Source organism: Lithobates pipiens, unplaced genomic scaffold, assembly GCF_037356315.1.
Source record: "Lithobates pipiens isolate NorthernLeopardFrog02 unplaced genomic scaffold, aLitPip1_a1.2 Scaffold_27, whole genome shotgun sequence".
Taxonomy (NCBI): Eukaryota; Metazoa; Chordata; class Amphibia; order Anura; family Ranidae; genus Lithobates; species Lithobates pipiens.
Window position 1 is genome coordinate 29,620,911 of NW_027507788.1, and position 10,645 is coordinate 29,631,555.

At 48.2% G+C, this 10,645-nt stretch overlaps 1 protein-coding gene across 1 annotated transcript in view; it reads right to left on the reverse strand.

Moving 5' to 3' along the window:
• LOC143933711 (uncharacterized) overlaps positions 1-10,333 on the reverse strand; it is a 37,059-nt gene extending 26,726 nt beyond the window's left edge. Inside the window, exon 1 of the mRNA XM_077456702.1 lies at positions 10,280-10,333. The gene's annotated coding sequence lies outside the window, so the exon portion shown is untranslated. The remainder of the gene's footprint in view (positions 1-10,279) is intronic.
• Between the last annotated feature and the right edge of the window lie 312 nt (positions 10,334-10,645).

Consider the following 10,645-nt stretch of genomic DNA (forward strand, 5'->3'; position numbering starts at 1 on the left):
AAAATTCTATTGGTTAAACTAGACGGATTTGTGCCTTTAGGTCTATTTTGTGACATTTGAATAAAGTTAAAAAGAATAAAAAAAAAAAAGAAAAACAATATGATGTTTTGTCAAAACCCATTGTACTGCCCTACACTGCTCTCTTGCAAAGTTGGAATGGTCTGGAGCACCCTTTACCAACATTTTACCCAATGGAACTCGGGTAGATCAGAAAACAAATTCATCAACGTTCAATGGGAAGAATGGCCCTTACATTGGTGGTCAGTGAGAAGAATGCTCCTTACATTTACGGCCAGTGGGAAGAATGCTTACATTGGTGGACAGTGGAAAGAATGCCCCTGGTGGTTAGTGACAAGAATGCTCCTTACATTGGCAGCCAGTTGGAAGAATGCACCTTATATTGGCAGCCAGTTGGAAGAATGCTCCTTACATTGGCGGGAAGAATGCGCCTTACATTGGTGACCATGGAAAGAATGCTCCTTACATTGGCAGCCAGTTGGAAGAATGCTCCTTACATTGGTGGCCAATGGGAAGAATGCGCCTTACATTGGTGGCCAATGGGAAGAATGCGCCTTACATTGGTGGCCAATGGGAAGAATGCGCCTTACATTGGCGACCATGGAAAGAATGCTCCTTACATTGGCAGCCAGTTGGAAGAATTCTCCTTACATTTACGGCCAGTGGAAAGAATTCCCCTGGTGGTCAGTAACAAAAATGCTCCTTACATTGGCGACCAGTTGGAAGAATGCTCCCTACATTGGTGGCCAGTTTGAAGAGTGCTCCTTACACTGGCGACCAGTTGAAAGAATGCTCCTTACATTGGCGGCCATTTGAAAGAATGCTCCTTACATTGGCGGCCAATGGGAAGAATGCTCCTTACATTAGCAGCCAATGGGAAGAATGCTCCTTACATTGAGGGCCAGTTGGAAGAATGCTCCCTACACTGGTGGTCAGTGGGAAGAATATCCCTCTTACAACAGTGGTCATTATAAGAATGCCCCCTTTACATTAATGGTCAATAGGAAGAATGCCCCTCTTATAGTGGTGATCAGAATGCCCACCTTATAGTGGTAATCAGAAGGCCCTCCTTACAGACAGCTAAAAAGATTGTTGGTGTCATGTTGCTGGCTCTCCAAGTAGAGCCAGGCCCAGAACTACTCAGGCACCATCAGATGGGAGGTCAATCAACCAAAGTTTAAGAAACCCCTAGACATCTCTGGAAGAAACCTAGGGTTTCATGGAACCTTGGTCGAGAATGACTGGTCTAGAGAATTTCAGCCTCCAAATCTTCTGAGTGTGTGAGATTCCCGTGTCACCCACCGGTGCTGCATCTTTAACGTATCTGCAGAGCCACATGGACACAGCAGGAATGTAGCTGTAAGCCTGATTTCAGATTTAAGGCCGTTTTGCGCTCATGTTTTTGAATGTTCCGCATGGCACATTTTTGACAGCCTATACATATCAGTGGGCTACCAACCATGTGGGAATGTTTTAAAAGTACAACAGGCAAGACTTTTTAAATCATGCCCCACCAAATCGCCTGTTACTTTGGTGGCCACAAACATGTGCACGTTTTGGGTACCATTAACAATTATTGGGACCCAGGAATGTCTAAAAAGGGCGGCACGTTCCATGGGCCCTCACTCTTGACTGGAGAGACTGTTAGCCCGGGTTCACACTGCTGCGATCTCAGAGATCGCATGTGATTCGCACCCGCACTGCAGGTGCCGATCACATGCGATCTCTGAGCAATGCGAGTTCGACTCGCATTGGACTCGCACAGAAAATAGTGCAGGGACTTGTTTTTCCACACACTAGAATCGGATCGCATGGGTGTTCTCACCTATGCGATCTGATTCCTGTGCGAGTTCACAGTTCGCACTGCGATCTGTGAATTAAACTGGGGGTGTCATTAACCACTTAAGGTCTGAGACTCTTTTTGAGATTTGTTGTTTACAAGTTAAAAACAGTTTTTTTTTTGCTAGAAAATTACTTAGAACCCCCAAACATTATACATTTATTTTTTCTAACACCCTAGAGAATAAAATGTCGTTGCAATACTTTGTCACAGCATATTTGTGCAGCAGTCTTACAAGCGCACTTTTTTTGGAAAAAAATATACTTTTTTTTTAAATTAAAAAGTAAGACAACAGTTAAATTAGACCAATTATTTTTATATTGTGAAAGATAATGTTACGCCGAGTAAACTGATACCCAACATATCACACTTTAAAATTGCGCCCGCTCGTGGAATGGCAACAAATTTTAACCTTATAAATCTCCATAGGCGATGTTTAAAAAATTCTACAGGTTGCATGTTTTGAGCTGCAGAGGAGGTCTAGAGCTAGAATTATTGCTCTCGCTCTACCGATACCTCACGTGTGGTTTGAACACCGTTTTCATAGGCGGTCGCTAGTCACGTATGTGTTCGCCTTCTGCACGCGAGCTCGGCGGGACGGGGCGTGTTAAAAAGAATATTTTTTTTCTTATTTATTTTACCTTTTATTTTTACACTGTTCTTTTTATAAAAAAAAATGTGTCATGTTTATTTATAATGTAAACATCCCTTGTAATAGAAAAAAAGCACGACAGGACCTCTTAAATATGAGATCTGGGGTCAAAAAGACCTCACATCTCACATTTACATTTACAAATTGTCATTTCAAATTTTTTTTTTTTTTAATGGCCCTTTAAGAGTTATGGGCGGAAGTGATGTTTTGAAGTCGCTTTCGCCCTGCAATGATATGGAGACAGGTGGGGGCCATCTTGCCCTCACTCGTCTTCATGTCACACAAGAGACACCATCCGATCATTCAGCAGCTGCCAACGGCTCCGATAAGTGGCAGAGGGCACCAGAGAGAAGCAGGAGTGGCCTTCTCCGACCACCAATAAAAGCAATCTTGCGGCGAATCTGCTGCAAAGACCACTATGATTGTAAACTGGACCGCCGGCTGAAGAAGAGGATACCGGCGTTATGGCAGCTAGCTGCTGCCATAACAACGATATTCCTCTTGAAAGTTAAGACGTATATCTGCGTGCGGCGGTCCGGAAGTGGTTAACTTTGTTAATGCCACCCGCAGCAATTTACACAAGGCGGTGTGAACTGCCTGCGGGAGAGGAGCGATGTGTGAGCCGGCGCTGTAATCGCGCTGCTTCCCGCATCGCTCTAGTGTGAACCCAGGATAAGAGATCACTGTCAATAACCACTTTAGCTCCAGGCCTTTTCTGGCACTCTTTGTTTACATGTAACAATCAGTATTTTTTGCAAGAAAATTTCTTAGAAACCTCCAAACATTATTTTTTTTTAAACAGAGGCCCTAGACCAGTGATGGTGAACCTTGGCACCCCAGATGTTTTGGAACTACATTTCCCATGATGCTCCACTACACTGCAGGAGTACATGAGCATCATGGGAAATGTAGTTCCAAAACATCTGGGGTGCCAAGGTTTCGCCATCACTGCCCTAGAGAATAAATTGGTGGGTTTTGCAATTTATTTATTACATAACATTTTCACAGTGGTTTTTCAAATGCAATTTTTTGGTAAATAATACACTTTTTTTGAATTTTAATGCATAAAAACACAACACATAACCCAATTTTTGGTCAAATATAAAAGATGATGTTACGCCAAGTAAATATAGATACCTCATATGTCACGCTTTAAAATTGCGCATGCCCGTGCACAACGTAAATCTTACTATCCATAGGCGATGATTTAAAAGCCTTTACAGGTTACCACTTTAGATTTACACAGCAGGTCTGGCACTAGAATTACTGCCTATGACCTGGCGTTCGCTGTGATACCCCACATGTGCGTGAAAATTGCTGTTTGCGTGCGTGCAGGACCGTTGTGTGTGGTGGAGGCTCTTTGATTTCTTTTTTTTTTTTTTTTTTACATGGTTCCTTTACATTTTTTTATTATTATCATTTAATGCTGTCACAAGGAATGTAAACATCCTTTGTGACAGCAATAGACACGTGACAGGTGCTCTTTATGGAGAAATCTGGGGTCTACAAGACCCCAGATCCCTCCTCTCCCCTTAACAGCATTTGATCACACCAAGATCGGTGTGTTTGAATGCTTTAGATTTTTGAAAATGGTGCCGTTTACGCCTGAGTGAACAGGAAATGATGTCATTGCTTCTGGGTTACCATAGCCCAGAGCCAAACAAAGCTGATCCGGTCTTTATTTGGCTCTCCGATCAGCCAGCCAAAAAGCACCAGCTGGTCTATGGGGACTCCTGATGGGAGAGGGAGAGACGTTCTCTTACCACTGCTTATAAAAGCAATCCAACAGCTAGTTAGCCGATAGGATTGCTTTCACAAGGGAGCTGACCGTTGGCTCTAAAAAAAAAACGGTAACGGGGTGATGCCTGCAGCTTTCATCCTGGTATAACCACCCGAAGTCCAGCGACATATCAGGTACATGACTGGTCCACAAGTGGTTAATGCCTCTTTCTTTCTCTTCTTGCAACCACTTCCCATTTACATTGCACTCCAGTGATGGCAGCACTGAGCACACCATTCTTCAGAAAGGGTTTCCCGATGGTGACAACAGTGGACCATGCCTTTGAAATGAGTGTTCGGGTTTAAAGGGGTGAGTTGGCAACTCCAACCAAGAGGCCCACAGCAATTCTAAAGCAGTTGCAGGAATTTATGGCAAAGAGTGGTCATTGTGTGCATGTGACAACAATATCACAAATTCTCCACAAGTGTGGCTTGTGTCCTCATGGAAGGCCACATGAAGTCACCACTGAGCTTTGCTAAAATGCACCTTGAAGACCCCGAGACCACATAGAAAAAGGTGTTAGGGCCGGTTCACACAGCGAGGCGATGCGAGGCGACACGACTCGCCTCGCTCCCGCAAGTCGCCCCCGTTCTGTACAATGGAACCGTTCTGAGAGGAGCGACTCGAGTCGCTCCGACTCAGAAAAAAGGTTCCTGTACTACTTCTGGGCGACTTCGGGGGCGACTTGCATTGACTTCTATACAGAAGTCCTCTGCAAGTCGCCGCTGAGGTCCCCGCAGGTCGCGGCGAGGCAAGTCGGAGACGCCTCGCCGCGCCTCGCTGTGTGAACCGGCCCTTATGGTCAGATGAGACTAAAATTGTATTATTTGACCTCAACACCAAACGATATGTCTGGCAGAAATCCAAATAACGCCATTCCTACAGTAAAGCACGGAGGCGGTAATATCCTGTTATGGAGGCGTTTCTCTGCAGAAGGGACTGAAGCACTTGTCAGGATAGAAGGAAAAAATAGATGGGGGCAAAATACCGTCAAATTCTTGAGGAAAATTCACTGCCCTCTGCCAGAAAGTTGTCAATGGGAAGAAGGTTTACCTTCCAACATAATGACCCAAAGCACACAGCAAAAATGACCACACAGTGGTTGAAGGAGAAAGAGATGAATGTCCACGCATGGCCTAATCAGAGCCCAGACTTAAACCCCATTGCAAATCTGTGGAGTATTTCGAAGACTGCAGTCCACAAACGGTCACCATCAAATTTAACTAAACTTGAGCAGTTCTGCAAAGAAGAATGGGAAAATATTGCAAAGTCTAGCTGAGCAAAGATAGTAGAGACAAATCCCAACAGACGAAAGGCTGGAATTAAAGCAAAAGGTGGTTTTCTGACATGTTGGGTTTATATCTCTCACTTGGATGTTATCGGTTGTGCTGAGCAAATACAGCTGAATAAAACAAACAAAAAAATGGTGTCTGTCTTTATTTCAGTCTGCAAAGCATCAAAATGTCATAATTTTAAAGGGGAGACGATTCTTTTCTCTACCCACTACATAAGAGCAAGAGACTCTTTGGACTTGATAAAACACAGTGGACCAACACCAGCAGGTGACACGGCTCCCCAAATCATCACTGACTGTGGAAGCGGCACACTGGACCTCATGCAACTTGGATTCTGTTCCTCTCCACTCTTCCTCCAGACTCTGGGACCTTGATTTCCAAATTAAATGAAAACTGTTCCTCAGTCAGTGATGATTTGGGGAGCCACGTCATCTGCTGGTGGTTGTCCACTGTGTTTTATCAAGTCCAAAGTCAGTGCAGCCGTCTACCAGGAAATTCTCGAGCACTTCATGCTTCCCTCTGCTGACCAGCTTTATGGAGATGCTGATTTCATTTTCCAGAAGGACTTGGCACCTGCCCACCCTGCCAAAAGTACCAATACCTGGTTTAATGATCGTGGTATCACTGTGCTTGATTGGCCATCAAACTAGCCTGACCTAAACCCCATAGAGAATCTGTGGGGTATTGCCAAGAGCAGGGTTTCTCATCCAGGGTTCCATGGAACCTTAGAGTTCCTCCAGAGGTTGCTTAACCAACGAGCAATTTCTATCCCTCAGATAAGTTCCCACTGATACCATTGATCTTTTTTACTATCTGTTAGCCCATGTACACACGGTCGGAGATTTCGACAACCAAATCCGTCGGATTTTGTCCGAAACTGTTGCATACACACGGTCGGACTAAGTTGTCCAAAAATCCGATCATTCAGAACGTGATGACGTAATTTCGTTACGATGGGACTACGTTCAGGCTAGTAGCCAATAGCTTTGATGTAGGAATTTTGATCTGCGTGGCACTTGGTCCGATCAAAATTCTCTACACATGATCGGAGTATGTCCGATCGAACCAGTTGGTCGGAAAATATTTCCAACAAGTTGGAAAATTGGGTCCGACGAATATTCCGACAGAATCAGTCCAATGCATACCGCATCCAACAACACGGTCCGATAGGACACATTCCGACGGATTCTCCGACCGTGTGTACAAGGGCTAAGGCCCCTTTCACACGGACGGCTGTTCTGCCGCAGTTTAGCATGTTTATTTTTTTCTGTGAAATTCAAGACTCCAGGCACAGCGATCAGCTGCATTTGTACAGTGCAATTACCTGCGTTTATGTGCGTTTCTGTGCAGTTGCGTTCAGCTGCAGTTATCAAACATAGTCGTTACCATAGCAACCCTTTTATTTTATTTTATTTTTTTGGTCCCTTGAATCCCTTCTCACGCTAATGTATCATCTGTTTTAGATATAGTCATTTTTAACAGGGGTTCCCTGAGACTGTAAAGTTATTTCAAGGGTCCCTCCATGTTGAAAAGGTTGAGAAAGGCTTGTCAAGAGGAAGATAAGAGACACCAGACCCAACAATGCGGACGAGCTGAAGGCCGCTATTAAAGCAACCTGGGCTCCCATAACACCTCAGCAGTGCCACAGGGTGATCGCCTCCATGCCACGCCGCATTGATGCAGTAATTAATGCAAAAGGAGCCCCGACCAAATACTGAGTGCATACTATACTCTACATGGACATAGTTTTCAGTTAAAAAAGTCTGTATTAAAAATCCTTTTTTTTTCATTGGTCTTATGTAATATTTCAATTTTCTGAGATACTGAATTTTGGGTTTTCATTAGCTGTAAGCCATAATCATCAAAATTACAAGAAAGAAATGCTTGAAATAGATCACTCTGTGTGTAACGCGTCTATATAAAATATACGAGTTTCACTTCTTGAATTGAAATACTGAAATAAATTTACTTTTTGATGCTATTCTAATTCTATGAGATGCACCTGTATATACACACACACACACACACACACACACACACACACACACTCCTTCGGCCTGCAAAGGGTGAAGGGGTAGTAAGGGGTGGGCGCAGAGGGTGAAGGGGTAGTAAAGGGTGGGTGTAGAGGGGGGACGGATGGGGTACAGGGGTGATAAAAGGGGTCAGAGATGCAGGTAAGGTGTGAAGGACTGACGGGATGGGAGGGGAACAGAATGCAGAGTGCATTACCAGGGTGACAGAAGTGTTATATGGGCAGACAGGCAGGGTGATGTAGGTAGTACGGTGTGAGCAGATGGGATGAAGGAAGTGGTATGGGTGCAAGCTGGATGACAGTGATTGTAGAATGGGCAGGTAGGCAGGATGAAGGAGCTGGTTGGGCTGCAAGCAGGATAACAGAGGTGGCCGGGGTGCAGACAGGATGACGGAGGGGGTTGGGGTGAAAGCAGTAAGGATTACGGAGGTGGTCGGGGTGCATACAGGATGACGGAGGGGGTTCAGGATGCAAGCAGGCAGGATAACAGAGGTGGTTGGGGTGCAGGCAGGATAACTGAGGTGGTCGGGTGCAGGCAGGATAACGGAGGTGGTCGGGGTGCAGGCAGGATAACGGAGGTGGTCGGGGTGCAGGCAGGATAACGGAGGTGGTCGGGGTGCAGGCAGGATAACGGAGGTGGTCGGGGTGCAGGCAGGATAACAGAGGTAGTCGGGTGCAGGTAGGATAACGGAGGGGGTCGGGTGACAGCAGGCAAGATTACGGAGGTGGTTGGGGTGCATACAAGATGACAGAGGGGGGTCAGGGTACAAGCAGGCAGGATTACGGAGGGGGTTGGGGTGCATACAGGATGACAGATGGGGTCAAGGTTCAGGCATAATGATGGAGGGGGTTGGGGTGCAGGCAAGATAATGGAGGTGGTCGGGGTGCAGGCAGGATGACGGAAAAGGTCAGGGTGTAAACAGGCAGGATTACGGAGGTGGTTGGGGTGCAAGCTGGCAGGATTACGGGGGTGGTCAGGGTGCAAGCAGGCAGGATTACGGGGGTGGTCGGGGTGCATACAGAATGACGGGGGGGGGGGGCGGGGTGCAAGCAGGCAGACTTACGGAGGTGGTCGGGGTGCATACAGGATTACGGAGGTGGTCGGGTGCATACAGGATTACGGAGGTGGTCGGGTGCATACAGGATTACGGTTACGGAGGTAGTCGGGTGCATACAGGATGATGGAGGGGGCCGGGGAGCAGGAAGAATGACGGAGGGGGTCGGGGAGCAGGAAGAATGACGGAGTGGTCGGGGTGCAGGCAGGATGATGGAGGGGGTCAAAGTGCAAGCAGGCAGGATTATGGAGGTGGTCGGGTGCATGCAGGATGATGGAGGGGGTCGGGTGCATACAGGATGATGGAGGGGTCGGGGTGCAGGCAGGATGACGGAGGGGGTCAAAGTGCAAGCAGGCAGGATTACGGAGGTGGTCGGGTGCATGCAGGATGACAGGGGGGTCGGGTGCATACAGGATGATGGAGGGGGTCGGGGTGCATACAGGATGACGGAGGGGCTCGAGGTGCAAGCAGGATGATGGAGGGGTTTAAGCAGGCAGGATTACAGAGATGGTCGGGGTGCATACAGGATGATGGAGGGGGTCGGGGTGCAGGCAGAATGATGGAGGGGGTTGGGGTGCAGGCAGGATGATGGAGGGGTCAGGGTGCAGGCAGGATGATGGAGGGGGTCAGGGTGCAGGCAGGATGACGGAGGGGGTCTGGGTGAAGGCAGGGCTTGGTAGCAGGATGCTGGGGCCCATGTATGAGGTGATAGGGGTGCAGGCAGGGTGTTGGGGTCCATGTATGAGGTGATAGGGGTGCAGGTAGGGTGTCTGGGGGAATGTATGAGGTGATAGGGGTGCAGACAGGGTGTTGGGGTCCAGATATGAGGTGATAGGGGTGCAGGCAGGGTGTTGGGGTGCACGTATGAGGTGATAGGGGTGCAGGCAGGGTGTCTGGGGGAATGTATGAGGTGATAGGGGTGCAGACAGGGTGTTGGGGTCCAGATATGAGGTGATAGGGGTGCAGGCAGGGTGTCGGGTGCATGTATGAGGTGATAGGGGTGTAGGCAGGGTGTCAGGGTGCATGTATGAGGTGATAGGGGTGCAGGCAGGGTGTCGGGGTGCATGTATGAGGTGATAGGGGTGCAGGCAGGGTGTCGGGGTGCATGTATGAGGTGATAGGGGTGCAGGCAGGGTGTCTGGGTGCATGTATGAGGTGATAGGGGTGCAGGCAGGGTGTCGGGGTGCATGTATGAGGTGATAGGGGTGCAGGCAGGGTGTCGGGGTGCATGTATGAGGTGATGGGGTGCAGGCAGGGTGTTGGGGTGCATGTATGAGGTGATAGGGGTGCAGGTAGGGTGTTGGGGTGCATGTATGAGGTGATAGGGGTGCAGGCAGGGTGTTGGGGTGCATGTATGAGGTGATAGGGGTGCAGGCAGGGAGTGGTGTGGAAGAATAAAAGCCTGTGTATAGGGTGTTGGGGTACATGCATGTCGGGGTGCAGGTAGGGGTAGTATAGGGGGTGCAGGCTGAGGGTAATAATCATCAGAACACTGGGCACCATGACGTCACTTGGCGTCCGGCCTCTTAACCCTTCCCCTGCCAGAGAGCGGCCTAGGTGCTCCGTCCGGCACGCAGGGAGTTAATCGGGGCCCGCCGGGGACTCACCTGGCTCCGGGCTGACCGGACATCGGTGGGGGCAGAAGACACGGGGGAGGGGCCACAGCGCCGCTGCTCGGGGGGGCGGGGGGGAGACGGAACTGCCCTACACTGACTACGGCATCCCGGGCGGACCACACTGCCTGAGATCGCGATCCTGAGAGAGGAGGGGGAGAGTGTATATAGTACAGTATATAGTGATCCTGAGAGAGGAGGAGGGGTGTATATAGTACAGTATATAGTGATCCTGAGAGAGGGGAAGGGGTGTATATAGTACAGTATATAGTGATCCTGAGAGAGGGGAAGGGGTGTATATAGTACAGTATATAGTGATCCTGAGAGAGGGGAAGGGGTGTATATAGTACAGTATATAGT